Source organism: Bos taurus, chromosome 7 (genome assembly GCF_002263795.3).
Source record: "Bos taurus isolate L1 Dominette 01449 registration number 42190680 breed Hereford chromosome 7, ARS-UCD2.0, whole genome shotgun sequence".
NCBI classification, from domain to species: Eukaryota; Metazoa; Chordata; class Mammalia; order Artiodactyla; family Bovidae; genus Bos; species Bos taurus.
In genome coordinates, this window is record NC_037334.1 from 80711609 (window position 1) to 80732979 (window position 21371).

The window sequence follows — 21371 nt, forward strand, 5'->3', positions numbered from 1 at the left end:
GCTAAGGCTGTAGCTCCTACCTAACAAATACGTAGAAGGAAGAAAACTAAGAAAGGATCACCCGATTAAGATACAATATTATTGGGATGGCCAAAAAGTTTGTTTGGATTTTTCCAAAATTTCATATAGAAAAACCTGAATGAACTTCTTGGCCAACCCAATACAAATTTTTTTCTTTTTAACTTTGAAAATATTCTGTGAGGGTTTTTATATAGCAGTGTGATGAAACTAACTGCTATATTAAGTATTAAAGTAATGTTTAGGTGGTGATAACTAATCATTGAGTAATGTAATAATTTTATAGGTTATGGATTTAAGTCAAGGATGTGCTATTTCCTAAGGAATGGGGAGGTTAAAAACTAGATAAATTAAGAATTAGTGTCCCTTTCAGTTTTGCTTCTAACTCAAAGGAAATCATTTTAAGCATGAAATGTAAAAATAGATTATGAGGTTTCATACTAATATAGTCCATGTCTCTAAGTTCTATGGAAAAATACCTACCTGTCAAGATTTCTTGGAAAAGAAAATCATTTTTTTTGTGTATGATTTTCTGGTGACTGAATTTTAAGTGTTCCTTGATCCCAGTAAAATTGATTATGCTTGTGATTAGGTAAGAGAGTTCACCCAGGATATTACCAAAGTCATAATCTGTGAGAGCAGTTTTCAAGATCTTGTGCAATTGTAATTTGAAAAGAATTGGAAGATGTTTTCATAGTCCCAGTAGCTTCTGGTTGACCACCCTGACCAGCATTTAGTGAGGAGTTAGTTAATCAGTATGGATAGAGTCACCCTTGCCACTCGTCAAGTCATTTCTTGGAAATGGTCTGGATGCATGCTTTCTTCTGGTCCTTTCCTTGCTCATTTTTGTCCTTTCAGTCCCCTCTTCTCCGCTCTACTTTTCTGAATTTCATATCTCTTTGGAAACCCCCCTCACATCCTCCATGGAGCCTTGGCCAACCATCCCAACCACCATGGTGTAGCCTTTTTTACGTTTCCTGTGATACTTACATAGTAGCCATCATTTAGTCTTTAGTTTGTGTGTAGATTATTCTTTATATACCTTGACTTCTTAGCAAAATTCTAAGCTTTTTAAGGTCCAGGGTCATGTCTCCAATCTCTGAATCACTGACAGTACCACCTCAACACAGGCAATGAGCGCTGGATGACTGATCCACAGATCCACTCAACATGATGGTTCTTTTTTTTTTTTAATAAGAGCAATTAAAATTTCTTTTTATTTTTAAATATTTTTAATTGGAAGATAATTGTTTTACAATGTTGTGTTGGTTTCTGCCATACAACAACATGAATAAGCCATAATTATAAATATATATATATATATATTTATCTCCCTATCCCACCTCTGGGCTTCCCAGGTGGCACTACTGGTAAAGAATCTACCTGCCAATGCAGGAGATGCTAGAGATGTGGGTCTGATCCCTGGGTCAGAAAGATCCCCTAGAGTAGTAAATGAGACCCCACTCCAGTATTCTTGCCTGGAAAATCCCACAGGCAGAGGAGTCTGGCGGACTACAGTCCATGGGGCTGCACAGAGTCGGACATGACCGAGCAGACACACACATCCCACTACTGGGCATATACCCTGAGAAAACCACAATTTAAAAAGACATATGTACCCCAATGTTGTTTGCAGCACTATTTGCAGTAGGCAGGACATGGAAGCAATCTAGATATCCATCAACAGATGAATGGATAAAGAATATATGGTACATATATACAATAGAATTTTACTCAGCCATCAAAAAAGAATGAATTTCAGTCAGTTGTAGTGAGGTGGATGAACCCAGAGCCTATTATACGGTGAAGTAAGTCAGAAAGAGAAAAACAAATATTGTATATTAATCCATATATATGGAATCTAGAAAAATAGTGCTGATGACCTATTTGCAGGGAAGGAATGGAGATGCAGACGCAGAGATGGTTCATTTTAAACTCTGCAGAGAGATGAGACTAGCATGCAGAGAAGAGGGCTGCCTTCAGATTTCCAGCCTAAATGTCATGTTGGAGTTCATGAGATATGCGCATAGCCTCATAATAAATACCCGCTTAGCTTAAGTGCTCTTGAAAAAGCTTCATTTGTTTGCTACGGAGACACATGGAACTTACAAAATGAAATTAGGTCCTGGAATGTAGTCGTAAAAGGCAATGTACAAGTTCTCAGATGATCTTTGACGACATCACTCTTGGGAGCAGGAAGCTTTGAGGGTCACTGCAAGAGATTCAGTGACTTGGCAACTTTTACTGAGAGTCTTTGGAGTGTGGGGCACGATTCTAGGTATGAGTATGGCAGATGCTTTCAGTGCCCCACGTCACATCCCCTTGGACCACCTCTAGTTTCAGCCAGGTCCCCATTACCTAATAGTGACTTTGAGATATGTGCCCTTTAAATACTTTTCCTCCTTTCTTGCTTTATTCTCTCATTTCTGCTCCCAAGGATCGCATCCCAAATAAATGATCTGTTCCCAGACCTTGTCGAGGGGAAACTTACACAGAGAGATATATAGGATACAGCATTTATGTATTGGGGTCTTATAAGTTTAGATGGAGTATTTGGACACACATTCTTGGAAAATCACACAATGAAAATAGGTTTCAATTAAATAACACACATGTAGTACAGGTTCTAATTCTTTATGGTTAATATAGACTTTATTAATTTTATCAGTAATTCTTATAGGTCTGATAAATCTAACTAGGGAGATTTGGTTCTTCCAGAATTATTATTTCTTTTGTTATTTTATTAATCTCACATACCGCTGAAGCACTGTTCTTAGCTAAGTATGAAGAGGTGGGATCGGGTACATTTTGTACCGTATTCTTAGTGATCTGTAATTATATCCTGCCATTCAAATGCTATTCTGTTCAACTTTACAGAGCTTAAGCATCCCTTAACATTTTACTTCTCCTAATACTAAATGGAACACTTAGGCCTTCACAAAATTATCTCGGAACATGTCTCGAGAGTAATCCAAATGAATCAAAGTTGTCATTTTGTACTTGGGACCAATTGTTTTAAAGGAAAAAGAAAAGGAATTTAATTTTTTGTTGCCAAACTAACAATATTAAGAAAAATCTGATGAATAAAAACATCATCAATAGAAACATACTACCAAACCTTGTTAGTTTGATTTTATAGATTTTTGTGCTCAGCCATACTACAGATATTCTTTCACACAATTGTAGCAGTCATAAAAATTCATATTCAGTCTTTTATTAGATAATTTTAGAGCATTAAGAAGTCATCTTGAGAGATTTATTAGTTACCTGTAGTTTTTTGTGATTATATACAGTCAGGCAGGCCCTCACTATCAAGGCTATTTTCCTGGTAAGCTTTATGAATCAGCTACTCTGTCTTCTAGTCTCATTTAGATCAGGGAATCTTGCTTTCCATATTTATGAGAGTGGTCTCTATAGAATTCCTCAAAATATCTTTTAAAATGATTTTTTAAAAAGCTTTTACAATGTTTAAATCTTTTTAGCTTTGTTGAAGAGAGATATATATCATGAAAGCAGGGCATTGTTTGGCTTTGCACTTCAGAGTCTGGGCAAGACCCTTCCTTACTGCTGCACTTTGATTTTTACTTTCTTCCAAGCCCTGTGGTTATAAGAACTTAGCATCAGAGACAATGAAAACGTGCCTGACTGTGGGTCTTTAAAATTTATTTTTGCTGTGCTCTCAGTGGTAGTACCTTTTACTACAGACACTCCTGTCCTTCAGTTCCAAGAATTTTTCTTTTATTGTTTCTTTGACAGCTTGTTTCTGTCTTCTCTATTTATCAGTTTTCGGTTTTTATCATGTTAATATTGGATTAATCATGCATATATAATTTCTCTTGTAGCACTCATCCCTTTGTCCTTTTTTACTTTTGGTAGCATTTATTCGTATTTGTCTTTCAACTTCATAAGAGATTTTTTTCAATAAAAGTATCATATTTCAAATTTTTATTACTTTGTTTTTAACAACTGGGAAGAATGTATTTTGTGTCCACAGTTGTCAGTAGAATCTAGGCAGCTGGTTGGTATAATGAAAGGTGGTTTATCTAGCAGTCTGTTGAAGGGAGATGGTGCTAAGGATGTCTGAGCATAGCCTTGGTACATTGATCATTGATTTGTGCCTGTGTTGTATCAGAAAACTATCATCATGTATTTTAATTTCTAAGGACTCTTTTTCTGAATGTTCTTTTTCTATAGCATCATCCTCTTGTTTCTCAGATACATTATCTTATTTAATCTCTAAGGCTATTAAATGATCCTTTTGAAATTTTCTTCTCTTCATTATTTCCAGTTCATATTTTCCACACCACATGCTCACATTTTGAATCTAATGGAAGAGAGTCTTCAAAACTGTAAGGAATATCCCCACAGTTTAGTTGCATTACCCCTGATTGGCTCAACTGGATTATTTTCTTTTTCTTGAACCAGTCACTATGAAGGGTGACTACAGTTTTCCAGTTGATTGATAGTGGGTCAGTGTTTGGCTCAGTCAGAACTGAGAGTAAGATAAGAGTGAGCCTTCCAAGAAAACTATGGGGCTGTTATAGGAAAAGAGCAAAGGAATATTAGATGGCCCCCAAAATAGCAAATATGCTTAACATAGCACCTGGCATAGGATTTCCTCTGTTACAATTTGGCCTGGAGCTCAAAAGGTAGTGTCAGAATTCTTGCAATGACCAGCTATTCACAATTTCAAGGCAACCCAGTCTATTCCCAGATAATATTGCTTTTTAAAATATTGAGGTTTAGTTGATGTACAGTATTATATAGGTTTCAGATGTACAACATAGTGATTCATATTTTTTAAAGGTTATATTCCACTTATAGTTACTATAAAATATTGTCTATATTCCCTGTGCTGTACAATATATCTTTGTAGCTTATTCACTTTATACATAATAGTTCAGATCAGATCAGATCAGTCACTCAGTCGTGTCCGACTCTTTGTGACCCTATGAATCGCAGCACGCCAGGCCTCCCTGTCCATCACCATCTCCCGGAGTTCACTCAAACTCACGTCCATTGAGTCATTGATGCCATCCAGCCATCTCATCCTCTGTCGTCCCCTTTTCCTCCTGCCCCCAATCCCTCCCAGCATCAGAGTCTTTTCCAATGAGTCAACTCTTCGAATGAGGTGGCCAAAGTACTGGAGTTTCAGCTTTAGCATCATTCCTTCCAAAGAAATCCCAGGGCTGATCTCCTTTAGAATGGACTGGTTGGATCTCCTTGCAATCCAAGGGACTCTCAAGAGTCTTCTCCAACACTACAGTTCAAAAGCATCAATTCTTCGGTGCTCAGCTTTCTTCACAGTCCAACTCTCACATCCATACATGACCACTGAAAAAACCGTAGCCTTGACTAGATGGACCTTTGTTGGCAAAGTAATGTCTCTGCTTTTCAATATACTATCTAGGTTGGTCATAACCCGCCTTCCAAGGAGTAAGCGTCTTTTAATTTCATGGCTGCAATCACCATCTGCAGTGATTTTGGAGCCCAAAAAAATAAAGTCTGACACTGTTTCCACTGTTTCCCCATCTATTTCCCATGAAGTGATGGGACCAGATGCCATGATCTTCGTTCTCTGAATGTTGAGCTTGCAAAGAGGGTTGCAAAGAGTTGAACACAACTGAGTGACTAACACATTCACTTTCATGTATGTATATATCCATTTCTCTGTAGATGGACACTTATGTTGCTTCCGTATGTTGTCAATAGTCAATAATGGTGCCATGAACATTGGAGTGCATGTGTCTTTTTGAATTAGTGTTTTCATTTTCTTTCAGTATGTACCCAGGGTCATATGGTATTTCTATTTTTAGTTTTTTGAGATAACTCCATACTGTTTTCCACAGTGACTGCCCCAATTGACATTCCTGCCAGCAGTGCATGAGGGTTCATTTTTTTCACATATTTGCCAACATTTGTTATTTCTGTTCTTCTTGATGATAGCCATTCTGACAGGTAAAAGGTGATATCTCATTGTGGCTTTAAATTGTATTTCTGTAATAATTAATGATGTTGAGCATCTTTTTATGTGCCTGTTGGCCATCTGTATATCTTTTTTGGAAAAATATCTATTCAGGTCGTCTGTTCATTTTTAAATCAGGTTGTTTGCTTTTTTGATATTGAGTTGTATGGGCTATTCGTATATTTTGGAGAGCAAACGCTTACTGATCACATCATTTGCAAATATCTTCTCTCATTTAGTAGGTTGTCTTTTCATTTTGTCAATGGTTTTCTTTGTAGTGCAAAAGCTTTTAAGTTAAATTAGGCCCCATTGTTTAGTTTTGCTTTTATTTCCTCTGCTTTAGGAGACAGATCAAAAATATTGCTATGACTTGTGTCAAAGAATGTTCCACAGATAACACTGCTTTTTAAGAAAGAATGTTATACTGCACACAATCTAGCTTCCTTTAGCTGTAATCCATGACTCTAGCTCTGCCCTTTGGTGTACCCTTCAATTATATGAAGACAGCTCTCAGGTTCCAGGTCTGTCTTCAGAATCAACACCTGTTGCTATAGCAATTCCTAATCTGGACAGCCTTTCAAATCCTTTCTCCATTTTCAACCCTTTCTTTTTTCCTTTAGGTTTGTGCATTTTGGAACAGCATGAGTGGCCTAGATTATAGGAGTATCATCATTTAGTACATTCGATTCAAATTAGTTTCCGCATGTAATTTAAGACTCTGTAAAGAGTTTATTTATTCATTCAACATATTCTGTGCTTCTACTGCAATAATTCCAAAACCTTTGTTGCACAAAGGAAACTTAAAAATCCTGATACTGAGGCTACACCCCAGACCAAAATTGCGCTTTTTGGGGTTGGGGGGTGGAAACTCGCACCAGCGTTTTTTTTTTAAATCCTCAGGTGTTTCTCATGTGTGGCCCAAGCCAGAACCACTACTCTACTATGTGATGGACCGCCTTAAACATGCTCTCAGGGGTTATAGGTTTCTTTTTTTAGTAGCTATTTTTAAAAGCTATTTATTTATTTGGCTGCACCAGGTCTTAGCTGCCGCATGCAGCATCTTTTAGTCGTGGCATGTGGGATCTAGTTCCCTGACCAGGGATCGAACCCAGGTCCCCTGCATTGGGAGCATGTAGTCTTAGCTACAAGAGTTGGACACGACTGAGAGACTTCACTTTCACTTTTCACTTTCATGCACTGGAGAAGGAAATGGCCAACCCACTCCAGTGTTCTTGCCTGGAGAATCCCAGGGATGGGGGAGCCTGGCGGGCTGCCGTCTGGTGGGTCGCACAGAGTCGGACATGACTGAAGCAACTTAGCAGCAGCAGCAGTCTTAGCTACTGGATCACAAGGAAAGTCCTGGTTTTAGATTTCTTTAAGGAATGCTTTTAAGAACATGCATTTGAGATATATCTCCATTGTTTGCCTCTGGCTAACCTTGTTCACTTTCTGTGGAGGATTATTCATCAAGTCACACATCAGAGGCAGCAACTTGGGTGAAAGCAGTGATTTGGCCATGTGTAATTATTGAAGTTTCTGGGAAAAGTGGTTATATTACTCCTAGGTAAAACCATGATTTTTATGTAGTTTTCTCAGTTTGGTTGGTAACTCCTGAAGAACAGTGTCTGAGTTTATTTAACTGACCTCATGCAGCATCCAAAGTAGCATTATGTTCTGGTGGGAACTTAAGAAGAGCTTTTGAAATTATTTTCAACCAAAAAAATGTAGTCTTGTCTTTTATGAGTATGGATTAGAGGCCATCTGTGTAGCTGCTGTTTTACAGAAAAGCCTTCATTTAGACTGATATTTATTTTGTAATGTGGCAGTAGAAAAAAATTCTGAAACATTTGCAGAACAAAGGTTAAGGTCAGACTTTCTCAGTGTCATGTTTATAGAGCATAAATCTGCACAGAAAGGGGTGGATTTATTATTTATGTTTAAATACAGTGTCTATTTGTTTAAAATTTCCTATTATGTGGAATCTAAAATATGACACAAATGAACTTATCTGTGAAAAAGAGATTCACAGACACAAAGAACAGACTTATGGTTGCCAAGGGAGCGGGGAGTGGGGAGAGACTGACTCGGGGTTTGCATTTAGATAGATTAACAGATTAACAGATGCAAACTATTATGTATAAAATGGATATACAAGGTCCTACTGTAGCATAGGGAACTATATGCATAATCCTGTGATAAACCATAATGGAAAAGAATATGAAAAAGAATGAATATATGTGTATGACTAAATCACTTAGCTATACAGTAGAAATTAACACAATATTGCTATGCTATGCTAAGTCACTTCAGTCGTGTCCGACTCTGTGCGACCCCATAGACGGCAGCCCACCGGGCTCCCCCGTCCCTGGGATTCTCCAGGCAAGAACACTGGAGTGGGTTGCCATTTCCTTCTCCAATGCATGAAAGTGAATGGAGAAAGTGAAGTCGCATTAATATATCAATAAAACAAAAAAGTTTAAATCTCATATTAAACAAAGTAGATTCACTGAGGAAAAAAGGGAAAGAAGGGAGGTTGAGAAAAAGGGAGGTAAAATAATCTAGTGGATCTTCATAGGAGCCTTCTTTGAACTGTTTCCTGATACTTCCTGACTTCAGAACATTTTCCCCAATTTTTATTTTGAATATTTTCAAACATGTAGAAAAGGTAAAAGAATATTGCAGTGAATATCAGTATATCCTACCATATCCTGGAAGCCTAGAATCAAGAGAGCTCATGGCATAGTTCTTGTTCAAAGGTCAGCAGCTTTGAGACCGGAAGAATGGATGTATCAGTTTGAGTCTGAAGACAGGAAAAAAAGGTGATGTTGCAGTTCAAAGGCAGTCAGGCAGATAGAATTCTCTTATTTGGGGAAAGGTCAGCTTTTTTGTTCTATTCTGGCCTTCAACTGATTGGATGAGGCCCACTCACATTAGGGAGAGCAATCTGCATTACTCTGTTAACCTATTTAAATATTAATCTGCAACACTGTAAATCAACTATACTCCAAATAAAAATGAATTAAAAACAAATAAATAAATGTTAATCTCAACCAAAAATACCCTCACAGAAACATCCAGCATAAGTTTGACCAAATAACTGGGGACCCTGTGGCTAAGTTGACAAAATTAACTGTCACACCTTGTATTAATTTTCTATTACTGCATAAAAATGTCCTCACAAGTTTAGTACTTTATAACAACATATATCTGTTATTTCACAGTTTTTGCGAGTCAGGATCTTGGTGTGGCTTAGCTGAGTCCTGTTTTTACATCTCACAAGGCTGCACAATGTGGTGACCAGAGCTCTAGTCTCATCTTAGGCTCCATTGGGGAAGGATCTGCTTCTAAGCTCACTCAGGTTGTTGACAGATTTCAATTCTTTGGAGGGCTCAGTTTCTTTCTGCTGTTGGCTGGAAACCATCCTCAGATCCTGGAGGCTACCACAATTCCTTGCCACCTGGGGCTTCCACCATGGCCACTTGCTTCCTCAAAGCTAGCAAGGGAGAGAGAGACTCCACTAAGACAGAAACTGCAGTCTTATGTAACTTAATCACATTATTATGAACACATAAACATGGGCATCGTGCACTTTTGCAGTATTTTACTGTCTAGAAGCAAGTCACAGGTCCTGCTCATAGTCAAGGACAGGGAGTCTCACAAGAGGATGAACTCCAGGAGATGGGGATCAGGGGAGCCACTCCAATTGTGCAGCACAACTCTATGTTTAGATTCAAGACTTATTAATATTTTGCACATCTGCTTTCTGTCCGTCTCTCTCTCCATACATAAATAGATACAAATTTTACACATGCATACATTTTTGTTGAACTATTTAAAAATACTTGTCATGATTAACAGTATTCTGTAAATACTCAAACATTTATCTCCTCAGAGTAGTACATTTTTAAATTACTAGCAAGGCTCAGGGGGTAGAGAATCCATCTGCAATGCAGGATACACAGGAGACGTGGGCTTGATTCTTGGGTCAGGAAGATCCCTTGGAGGAGGAAATGGCAACCCACTCCAGAATTCTTGCCTGAAAAGTCCCATGGACAGAGGAACCTGGTGTACTACAGTCATGGGGTCACAAAGAGTCAGACATGACTGAGCATGCCATGACCACGTCATTATCAAACTGTTTTCAAGAAAATTAACAATAATTTCATTTAATCATTTAATATTCAGATCATGTTCCAATTTGCCAATTGTAAAACACATCTTTTGTAAATATTTTAAAACCAAGACTTAATAAGTTTTCATATATTACATTTGGTTATGTCATTATAGACTCTGTTAGCCTAGCTCAGTTATGCCACTAAATTTAAGAATTTTGAATTATACTGTACATATAGTAGGGCTTCCCAGGTGGTGCTAGTGGTAAAGAACCCATGTGCCAGTGCAGGAGACATAAGAGGTGCCAGTTCGATCCCTGGGTCTGGAAGATCCCCTGGAAGGAGGGCATGGCAACTCACTTTGTATTGCTGCCTGGAGAATCCCATGGACAGAGGAACCTGGCGGGCTATAGTCCATGGGGTCACAAAGAGTCAGACATGACTGAAGCAACTTAGCATGTATGCATATAGAAAAATACAAAAATCTTTGATGTACCCTGCTTTATAAGAAAAAGAAATACATAGGTATAAAGTTTGGAAAGGAAGAAAGAAAACTGTCTTTACTTACAGGTGGTATGATTGTATACAAAGCAAAACAAAATAATCTATAAACTATTAGAATAAACAAAATCAGCAACCAAAATCAGCAAATAAACAAAATCATCAACACCAGAAGATCCCCATCTTCCTGGTGTTCAAATTTAGCACCTCTTATGTCTCCTGCATGGCAGATGGGTTCTTTACCACTAGCACCACTTGGGAAGCCCTACTATATGTAAAATATAATTCAAAATTATAAAGTCCTGACCCAGGGATCAAACTCAGGTCTCCTGCATTGCAGGCAGACTCTTTACCGTCTGAGCTACCAGTGTATATACAGAAACCATGGTTTGCTTTCAGGGACTAGCATTTGGGTAATAATGCTAAAGCTTTCCAAACATACTAAGAAGTATAAAATAGTTGATGAGAGAAATTAAAGAAGACCTAAATAAATGGAAAGACAGTAAGTCTACATAGTTAATCTTTAATAATAATTCCAAATAAAATGGAAATTGACAAGGTGATTCTAAATTTGCATGGAACTGCAAAGCACCTAGAATAGACAAGGCAGTGCTGAATAAGAAACAAATTTGGAGAATGTGTAATATAAGATTTCCAGACTTTCTATAAAAGAATAATCAAGATGCTAGAATATTAGCCCAAGCAAAGACAAATAAATCAATGCAATAAAACAGAGAGTCCAGAAATAATATATGCAAACACATACTGCTACTGCTACTGCTAAGTTGCTTCAGTCGTGCCCGACTCTGTGCGACCCCATAGACGGCAGCCCACCAGGCTCCCCTGTCCCTGGGATTCTCCAGGCAAGAACACTGGAGTGGGTTACCATTTCCTTCTCCAATGCATGAAAGTGAAAAGTGAAAGTGAAATCGGTCAGTCATGTCCGACTCTAGACACCATGGACTGCAGCTTACCCTTAAGGAAACAAATGTATCTAAAATAGTATAGTAAACAAAAGCAATAACATTAAAAGAAACAAAAAATCCCGATAGATTTAGCATCATTAAGATAAAGACCATCTGTTCATCAGAAGACACAACTAAGAAAGCATAAAGAAAAGAAAGCCACAGATTGAGAAGACAGCTTCAGTGCTTATATTTGACAGCTTTCTCGGAGTTCCAGAATCTACAGAACTACTACAAATCACTAAACTAACAAAATAAAACCCAAGCTTTGAAAAATTGGGCAAAAAAGCATCGACAAGCACCTTACAAAAAAGATAGCCAAATGACTAATAACCATATGAAAAGGTGTTAGACATCATTAGTCATAAGAGAAATGCAAATTAAACCCCAGGGAGATACCATTATTCACTCATCAAAATAGCTCAAATTAAAAAGATGACAAATCCGAGTTGAAGAGGTTATGGAAGTATTAGAATATCTCAAATATCTCATAGATTGCTAGTAAGCAGGAGGTTGGCACAACCACTTTGGCAAATTGTCTGCCAGTGTCTACTAACACTAAACATAGGCTCACTCGATGACTAGGCAAGTCCACTCTTAGATTTATAACCAAAAAGAAATGAGTGCCTGTGTCCACCAAAGATAGGTAGAGAAACTGTTCATAATTCACGACTTTAGAAATAATCCAAATATTCACCAAAAGGAGAAGAGATAAACATAATGTACTATATATTTAGACAATGGATTATTTCCCAATTTTTAAGAAAACTATTGACACATGCAACAGTCAGGATGAACCTCACAGGTATTTTGCTGCAAAAAAGGTCTGACACAGAAGCTGGATGAAATCCAGTGTGTGAAAAACTAATCCAGCGTGAAGGGGGTCAGAATAGTGGTTGTGTGTGTGTGTGTGTGTGATTTTTAGATGGGGAATGGTCATCATGGAACTTTCTGGGGTGTTGAAAATATTCTATATCTTGATCTGGATGGTGGTTACAGGGTGCATATAATTATAAAAAAAATCCACTTTACAGTATGTATTAAGATTATTACAGTTTATGCATTTCATTGAATATAGTGAAAGTGAAAATCGCTCAGTCGTGTCCGACTCTGCAACTCCATGGACCATGGAATTCTCCAGGCCAGAATAGTGGAGTGGGTAGCCTTTCCTTTCTCCAGGGGATCATCCCAACCGAGGGATCAAACTCAGATCTCCCGCATTGCAGGTGGATTGTTTACCAGCTGAGCCACAAGGGAAGCCCAAGAATACTGGAGTGGGTAGCCTATCCCTTCTCCAGCGGATCTTCCCAGCCTGGGAATCAAACCGCGGTCTCCTGCCTTGCAGGCAGATTCTTTACCAACTGAGCTATCAGGGAAGCCCTCACTGAATATATTACACCACAATTTTAAAAAAATTTAAAAGAAAGAAAAGAGGAACAGATTTTAAGTTTATGACTGAATTTTCGCAAGGTGAGCTGCCCTGATGTCTTCTCATCACTATCCCCCAAGAGTAACCAGAGTGCTGACTTCTTACACCATAAATTAGTTTTGTGTGTTTTTGAACTTTATATAAATTGAGCTCTGGTATATTGATTCTTCTTTTTCTGTTTCTTTTACTGAACATTATATTTGTGACATTAATTCTGTTGTGTGTAGCTGAAGTTCATTCATTCTTGCTGTATTAGCATTCTAGTGTAGGATTGTACCAAAATTTATTCATGCCACTGTTGATAGACATTTGGGTCATTTCTAATTTATAGCATTGATGTTTTTCGGAGTCTAGTCTGGTTTTGCTTTTAAATGTTCAACACTCTGCTTTTATGATGGGGCTATTTGACTTGTTCCTTTATCTTCTATATTTCTAATAAATTAGAATTTGGGTCTGGCGCTTGATTCAATTCAGATTAAATTTTTTGGCAAAAGACTATATAGGTAGTGCTGTGTACTTTGTCGAGTTTTGCTCCACAGGGGTTGTACCAGAGCATGCTGTCAAGCTTTTCAGGTGCAATTTTAATTGGCATTTTTCTTATTTTTGGTGATGTCAGCAGCTTTTCATATATGTAGGAGCCATTTGTATTTCTTCCTGTGCCCTTTTTGTTCTTATGAGATTTTCCTATCGTTCCTTTGCTTTTTTCTTCTCTAGCTTCAGGACTTTTTATATATTGTAGAGACTGAAACTTTCACAAAAAGTGCTTGATTTCCCAAAGCTCAATAAATCCCTGTGTTTTCTCTTAGTAAGGTCTATGAATTGTTCTGGGTTTATTCAAGGAGAAATGATGACTTCCCTGGGTCCTTTTCTATTTAAAACTGCAAAGTATGAGATACCCACTTTCATCCCCAGTTATACATGACCTTGACAGATACTGTATACACTTTACTGCAAATATGTGCTGGCTTGTTCTTTATGTGGGCTTCCCTGGTGGCTCAGCTGGTAAAGAATCTGCCTGCAATGCGGGAGACCTGGGTTCAATTCCTGAGTTGGGAAGATCCCCTGGAGAAGGGAAAGGCTACCGAAGGGCTACTGACTCCAGTATTCTGGCCTGGAGATTCCATGGGGAATAGTCCATTCCCTGGTATAGTCCATGGGGTCGTAAAGAGTTGGACATGACTGAGCGACTTTCACCGATTGACTGGCTGTTCTTTATGTATCTGACCCCTTGCCAGCTCTCTGCCACACAGCTGTCTCTTCTGCAGCCCACAGTGCATAAGCACGTGGTCCCTCTCCTCAGAAAAGTCTTGCTCTGTTTCTCTGTATTCACTGGGATTTCAGCCTGGCATGTGAACTATCTTCACTTATGTGTCGAGTTCCTTTCCCTTCACTTAGCTGTGAGCTGGGTTGCTCTTCTGACTCCTTCCTTCTTGCTGCCTCCTCTCCAGGCCCAGCCCCTTGCTTCTGCTTTTGAACCCCAGGGGGAAACTCCCTCGTCATCATTTTTCTCTTGTGCTTTTGTCTATCTTCAGTCTTGGCTTCATTGACATCTTTCCTTTCAGCTAACCTATAAGTACATGTTTCTCCGCATCATGAATCTTTCCCTAGAATATGTTTGCCAGTACAGTTTCTCATGTCTGTTACTGTGATGGGAATAGCCAAGTATATTACTATCAGAGCAGTAGGAGTTCTAGACTGGGTCATGGCCTTAGGGAGAATAACAAAGTTTATCACTGTGCCTTTCGGAACCCTAATACTACATAAACCACACACACACACACACACACATGCACGCACACGGTTGAAACTTTGAAACTACAGCTTATCCTTATCCTGGTCCAGATCAAATTCCTGTTTAAGGTAAATGCCACTAATCTTTGTCAGGGAATAATGGTTTGTTCTGTCTCTGTCTAGAACATACTCCTGAGTGGTGGGATGGGAGTGAGCTGCTTGTCTTAGGGACGGTGGGGTGGGGTTTTCTTTTGATTACAGTGAGTCTCCCTCACCCCAGCAGACACGGGTCCATCCGTGGTCCCCACATGGACCCCCACTCTCACACTACACCTTCTCTTGACCCATCATCTCAGATGCTTTCATCTTTTGATGCCTCTACATCTGGATCTCCATCGCAGTCTCCTCTATTGAGCAACAGGCCGAAAATCCAGCTGCAGAGCCTCTCAACATCTCTGCGTGTTCAGAGGCACCTCAAACTCCACCTACCCCAGTGGAGGAAACATCTCTCTTCTTGGTTCCTTTCTGAACTCCTTCTCTGGGGTTCAATGCTCCTCTCCTCCCTAGATGCTTGGGCTAAAACCCTGTCCCGCCCCACTATGAGAGGTGGTTTCATTGAGGGTTTGTTCCTTGCAACTAAGGTTTTCAATGGACATTCACATCAAAACCCAGGCCTCTCTCTCTGCCCAGTGCTCCTTCCACAATTTCAGGGCTAGGGCCACTGCCTTTGTGCAGATTTTAGCAGAGGGCCATGCAAAGATGGTACATATTCAATGTATTTAATGACAATGAAAAGAGCTGTGATTGTGAGTATGAGTGGGAGGAAACAGCCAGTGAGGTGCACCAAATCCCCTCTCAATTTAAGCTAGACTAGTAGGAGGGTCCCGAAACCAGAAACAAGCCTTTAACAGAGTGCTTATTTGTATAACGCGCCCGCCTTCTCTCTTTTTGGACCTAAATCCCTGTGTTTCCAGCCAACCCTCCCACCACGCCCACTTGCCACCCACCTTGCCAGGCAGGTGGGTAGACTGGTGGTCACCTGGGCACGTGGGCTTCTGCCCTTGAAGTCTCAAGGCTGCAGAGTACAAAGAATGCCGAGATCATGGTTTGTATCCACGTGTGGCCTTTTGACACACATGCTAATGAATATATTCCAGGTGCAAATTGTTCTTTCCCACGAGCTGTTTCTGCAGGTCTCCAGCGAGACAATTGCCGGTTCCACTTAACAGGGTGACTCAAGGATGGAGCTGAGAGCTGCCTCGTGTTGAAGCCTGGCTGTTTTCCTGCCCTCTTCCCCGGCTTTAGAATTTGTGTTGAAAAGTTAAAATACAAAACGCGGAAGCACCCCCACACACGTGCCTGTGGGGGCAGCAGGCTCCACTCTCCTGGCGGGCGCTCAGTGGTGCTTTTCAAGGGCTGAACGGGCAGGTTGCTGAAGTTGGGCAGTGACAACACAGGCCCAGAGGGGTTCACTCACCCCTGCGTTTTTCTTAAAAGATGTCTCTACTTGACGATTACCTGCCTGAGGGTCATCTTTTGAAACCGGCTGAAAAGAGCTTATTTTATAATCAACATTTCCCAGAAATCACTCACAAGCCACAGGCTATGGAAAGAAACAGAGTTTTGACAAACTGCATTCAGTGTACATATTGTCAAAAGTTTGCAGAGCTGAAGGCCAGCCCTTCGAATATTTTCAGATTTGCTTTTCCAAAGGAATGTTTTTTGAAGCTGCAAATATCTGGAGGCACAGGATAAAAAGCAAGAGTGAGATGTGTTGGAGCTGGATTTTCAGGGGCAAGGGGCAACTTTCAGGGGCAACTTTTCATAACTATGAAAAGTTATAGTTCACTTTTTATTTTTCATCTAAGCTTGAAACATCACTGAACTATGGAGGAGGTAATAATTAAGACCCAATCATAAATCAAAACTCTCCAATGTGGTTGATATTCCATTTAGACTAACCCCAAACTCTTTAAGAAGCATCCTGATAGACCAAGTGTGACATTAGTGCTTAAGAAACTGTTGCCTCTATTTCGAAAGCTTTCTGATGTGTAAAGGAAATAACTGCAAGGGGCATACAGCACAGTCACATTTTCCATTACTCTGATTACTGTGATGCTGTGTTCTGCATTAACTTGGCCAGGCTGTAGTACTTGGTAATTTAATTAAACATGAATCCAGGTGTTGCTGTAAAGCTATTTTGTAGATACAGTTAACATCCACAATCAGTAGACCTTAAGTAAAGGAAACAACCCCTAACAACATGGGTGGATCGAATCTAAGCAGTTGAAGATCTTAGCAGCCAAAGCAGGTTTCTCTTTTTCCTGCCTGATAATTTAAAACAATTGAAATATAGTTGATTTACAATGTTTTTTCAGGTGTACAGCAAAGTGATTCAGTTACATACATATATAATATTGTATACATATTATATCTCTATATGTATATATACACATATACATACATATAGAGATGTGGGTTTGATCCCTGGGTTGGGAAGATCCCCTGGAGGAGGAAATGGCAGGCTGCTCACGTATTATTTTTTATTGAAGGATAATTGCTTTGAGAATTTTGCTGTTTTCTGTCAAACCTCAACATGAATCAGCCATAGGTATACATATATCCCCTCCCTTTTGAACCTCCCTCCCACCTCCCTCCCCATCCCACCCCTCTAGGTTGATACAGAACCCCTGTTTGAGTTTCCTGAGCTGTACAGCAAATTCTCATTGGCTATTTTACATATGGTGCACCTGTATTCTTGCCTGAAAATTTCATGAACCAAGGAGCCTGGCGGGCCACAGTGGGCTTGCAAAGAGTTGGACGTGACTGAGCAACTAAGCACAGTGCAGCATATGTATATATACCTATACACACACACACACACAGAGGTAATTACAAGTTACTGAATACAATTTCATGTGCTATACAGTAGGTCCTTGATGCTTACCTGTTTTATGTACAGTAGTGTGTATCTGTTAATCCTACTTTATCCCCACTGCTCCTTTCCCCTTTGGAAACCATGTTTGTTTTCTATGTCTGTGAGTTTGTTCTGTTTTTATAAATAAGTTCATTTATATTTTTAAGATCCCACAAAAGTGATATCATATATTTGTCTTTGTCTGTCTGATTTCACTTAGTATGATCATCTCTAGGTCCATTCATGTTTCTGCAAATGGCATTATCTCATTCCTTTTTATGGCTAGTATTGCATTGTGTATATATGCCACATCTTTATCCATTCATCTGTCAATGGACACTTAGGTTGCTCCTATGTCTTGACTATTATACAAAGTGCTGCTATGAACAACAAAAGCAGGTTTTTCAGAGAAGAAATTTTGCCTCAAGACTGCAGTGTCAACTGCTGGTTGAATTTCAGCCTGCTGGCCTCCTTTGCAGACTTCAGACTTGTCAGCCTTCACAATTAACTGAGTCAATTCCTTAAATCTCCTTATATATATATACATACATACATATATATACATATATATATGTATGCTAAGTCGTTTCAGTAGTGTTCAACTCTGTGCAACCCTATGGACTACAGCCTGCCAGGCTGTAGTATATATATATACATACATATATATACATACAAACATATACACGTACATATGTATATGTATGTGTATATGTGTGTGCTAAGTAATTTCAGTAGTGTCCGACTCTGTGCAACCCTATGGACTACAGCCTGCCAGGCTCCTCTGTTCATGGGGATTCTCCAGGCAAGAATACTGAGTGGGTTGCCATGTCCTCCTCCAGGGTTTCTTCCTGACCCAGAGATTGAACCTGTGTCTCTTACATCTCCTGCAATGGCAGGCAAGTTCTTTACCACTAGCGCCACCTGGAATTGACATATATATTTCTGATTCTATGGAAAATCCAGACCAATTCAATCACATTTGTGTGCTTAAGTACTAGCAGTAGTTTTTAAGATGGAAATTCAGAACCATTCAATCTGGATGAACCTTCTTCCTGCTCCTCTGAGTTTGTACTAAGTGAATTGACAGCACTCTTAATTTCAATTCAAATGTGACAAAATGCTGTCTAGGGAAGTCAGACAGATGTTTGGGCTGTCAGGCTGCCTGGAGATACACACAGGGGAACTCTAGTGGGTAAGAGCCAGCAGGGAGCACTCACCAAATGAGACCCATAGGGTTCAGACAGGCTTTCCACTCATGACTTGAAACAAAGACCTATAAAGGAGTAAGCTTTGAGGACAGAATGTGAAGAAATCTATGGTGTTAAGAGCATGTTGGGGAAGGATAGGTTTCCTAATCAGATGGAAAAGTCAAACAAGAATATATCCCACAATAGAAGAACACTTTTTACCAAATATAATGACATAGGCAATGAGAATACAGGTAATATGCAACTAAAATCCAAGCCCAACATGTAATGTTAAACAAAGGCTCTAAATGACAAAATTACTGCCATGTGCAAAGAATGGTATTACTCTTTCCATTCTTTGCAAGAATGATCTAGTCTTTGCCCATGAATGAGTCAGTTTCCTAAAATAGAGTTCCTTTCTAAGAAGACCTGCACTCTGCTTACATTTCTCACGACCACTAAAGAACAATTAGCATTAACTCTTTCCAGTCTTCTAGTTTCAAAAAACTCAACGGCCCGTACTAGAAGTGGTAGGGATAAAGAGACCAAGTAGGTGAATAAACAGTTAATCCCACTTGGGGATTGTAAGTAAGAAAAATATGGGAGACCCTTGTAAGTTAATGATTACTCAAGAAAGCAGGTGTTCTTAACCACAAAACCAAGCAGGCTTGCTTGGCAACAAAACCATGCAACAGAAGCAGAAGACATGCCCCCAAACAACAAAACAACAGGGGCTTGAGACCCACATCCTGCCAGTGAGTTCAATAAGTTAATGATCCCTAGGACATGCTCTCTGCACACATAAAAAACAATAACTTGTGGACCTAGCTTGACCACACAGGGAAAAGAAAACCCCCCTGCCCAACCTGGAGGAGGAGCTGATGATGGAAGCATGTCTACTCAAGAAAGACAAAGTTCTTCTTCTCCATCTCCTCACTTTTCCTTTGATTATAAAACTGTAGCCCAGGAAGTTCTCTGTGCATGGCACCACCTCACCCATCCTCTTATAAGCCTCACGAGGATCCTATTCTTATCTCTTTTCCTCTCGCTGAATTCTTTCTGCACTGAAACATAAAGGACTGTGGTACCAGAGCTTTTTGGAGCCCACTGAAACAACACAAAATGATTTTTGAAGCAAGATGCATTTCCAAACTATTCAAAGATTCAAAAATAGAAAAACGGGGGGCGTAAGTCAAGTTATAATCCGTATCTTTCTCTGTCCCTTTCTGGCTAACTGCTCACCCAATCTTTTTTTTTTTTTTCTGTCCTCCACAGTTAGACTACATTTCCCAGGCTTCTTGCAGTTGGATGCGGTTATCTGACAAAGTTTTGGTCAGTGGATTGTGGAAGAAAGTCACGTGTAACCAGTTCCCGGACTGCCCTCGCGGCCAGACCTCCCACAAGTGATCCTCCGTGCTTTTTCCTTTTTGGCAACAGTCCTGGAAATGCCTAGTCGAAGACAGACACCGCAAGGTGGAATGAACCTGGCTCCCTTTATCACCACCTGGAGAGCTACCTGCTGACCGGAAACACCTGTGTTGGACTTCATCTGCGCAATAAACTTCCATGTGTTAAGTCATTGTGATTAGGGTTTCATCTGCTAAAGCAGTGAATTCTCAATCAACATGGTGAGTGAACAGCATTACTTCACTTTTAATGTACTGGAGGGGAAGGGCACACGTTTGCTTTAATCTATTGATTGGGAATGTCATTTATAGCAATGTGGTTAATATAATGAAATGCCAAATCAGCCTCAAATGTGGATGCCACATAGAATTTATTGTAAGATTGAATATACGATAGAAGTGACTTAGCACAGATTTATCAGTTAAAAATAATTTAGAATTTTAACAGCATGGTTCTATTATTTCAGTTTTTCTTTCATTCCCTTTTGCCTTCCTTACAGGTATTTCAAATTCAGTAGGTCCACAGCCAAAATCCAATGCCACCAGAAAATCCTGTTACCTCCAACTTTTTAATCTACCCTGAATCAAATTTTTAACTGCACCTGATTCTCTAGTCTGAATTACCATCATTCCTCTCCTGAACCTGTAATTGGTCTTTATGCTTCTATGTATTTTAAAATTGTAAAATACTTTAAACTATCTGTGTCTTTATACTTTTTACTATATAAAGAAGTATGAAATTGTACATAATCATAAACATGGAATTGTTTTAAGTGTTTACATTTGCTGGTCCTGAGCATGTCATATTTTGGCCACCTGATGTGAAGAACTGACTCACTGGAAAAGACCCTGATGCTGGGAAAGATTGAAGGCGGGAGAAGGGGACAACAGAGGATGAGATGGTTGGATGGCATCACTGACGCAATGGACATGAGTTTAAGTAAACTCTGGGAGTTGGTGATGGACAGGGAGGCCTGGAGTGCTGCAGTCCATGGGGTCACAAAGAATTGGACACGAATGAGCGACTGAACTGAGTGTGTCAGCAGCCTCTTACTGCAAACACCTGGGGCTCTGTCTAGTCATTGGTGTGTTCAGTCACACATAGGTTGGGGGGTGACAACCCTGGGAGTAGCCCCCATC

At 39.6% G+C, this 21371-nt stretch overlaps 1 long non-coding RNA gene across 1 annotated transcript in view; it reads left to right on the forward strand.

Moving 5' to 3' along the window:
* LOC112447482 (uncharacterized) overlaps positions 1 to 21011 on the forward strand; it is a 38629-nt gene extending 17618 nt beyond the window's left edge. Inside the window, exon 3 of the long non-coding RNA XR_003035704.2 lies at positions 20101 to 21011. This is a non-coding gene — a long non-coding RNA (uncharacterized lncRNA). The remainder of the gene's footprint in view (positions 1 to 20100) is intronic.
* Positions 21012 to 21371: the final 360 nt, after the last annotated feature.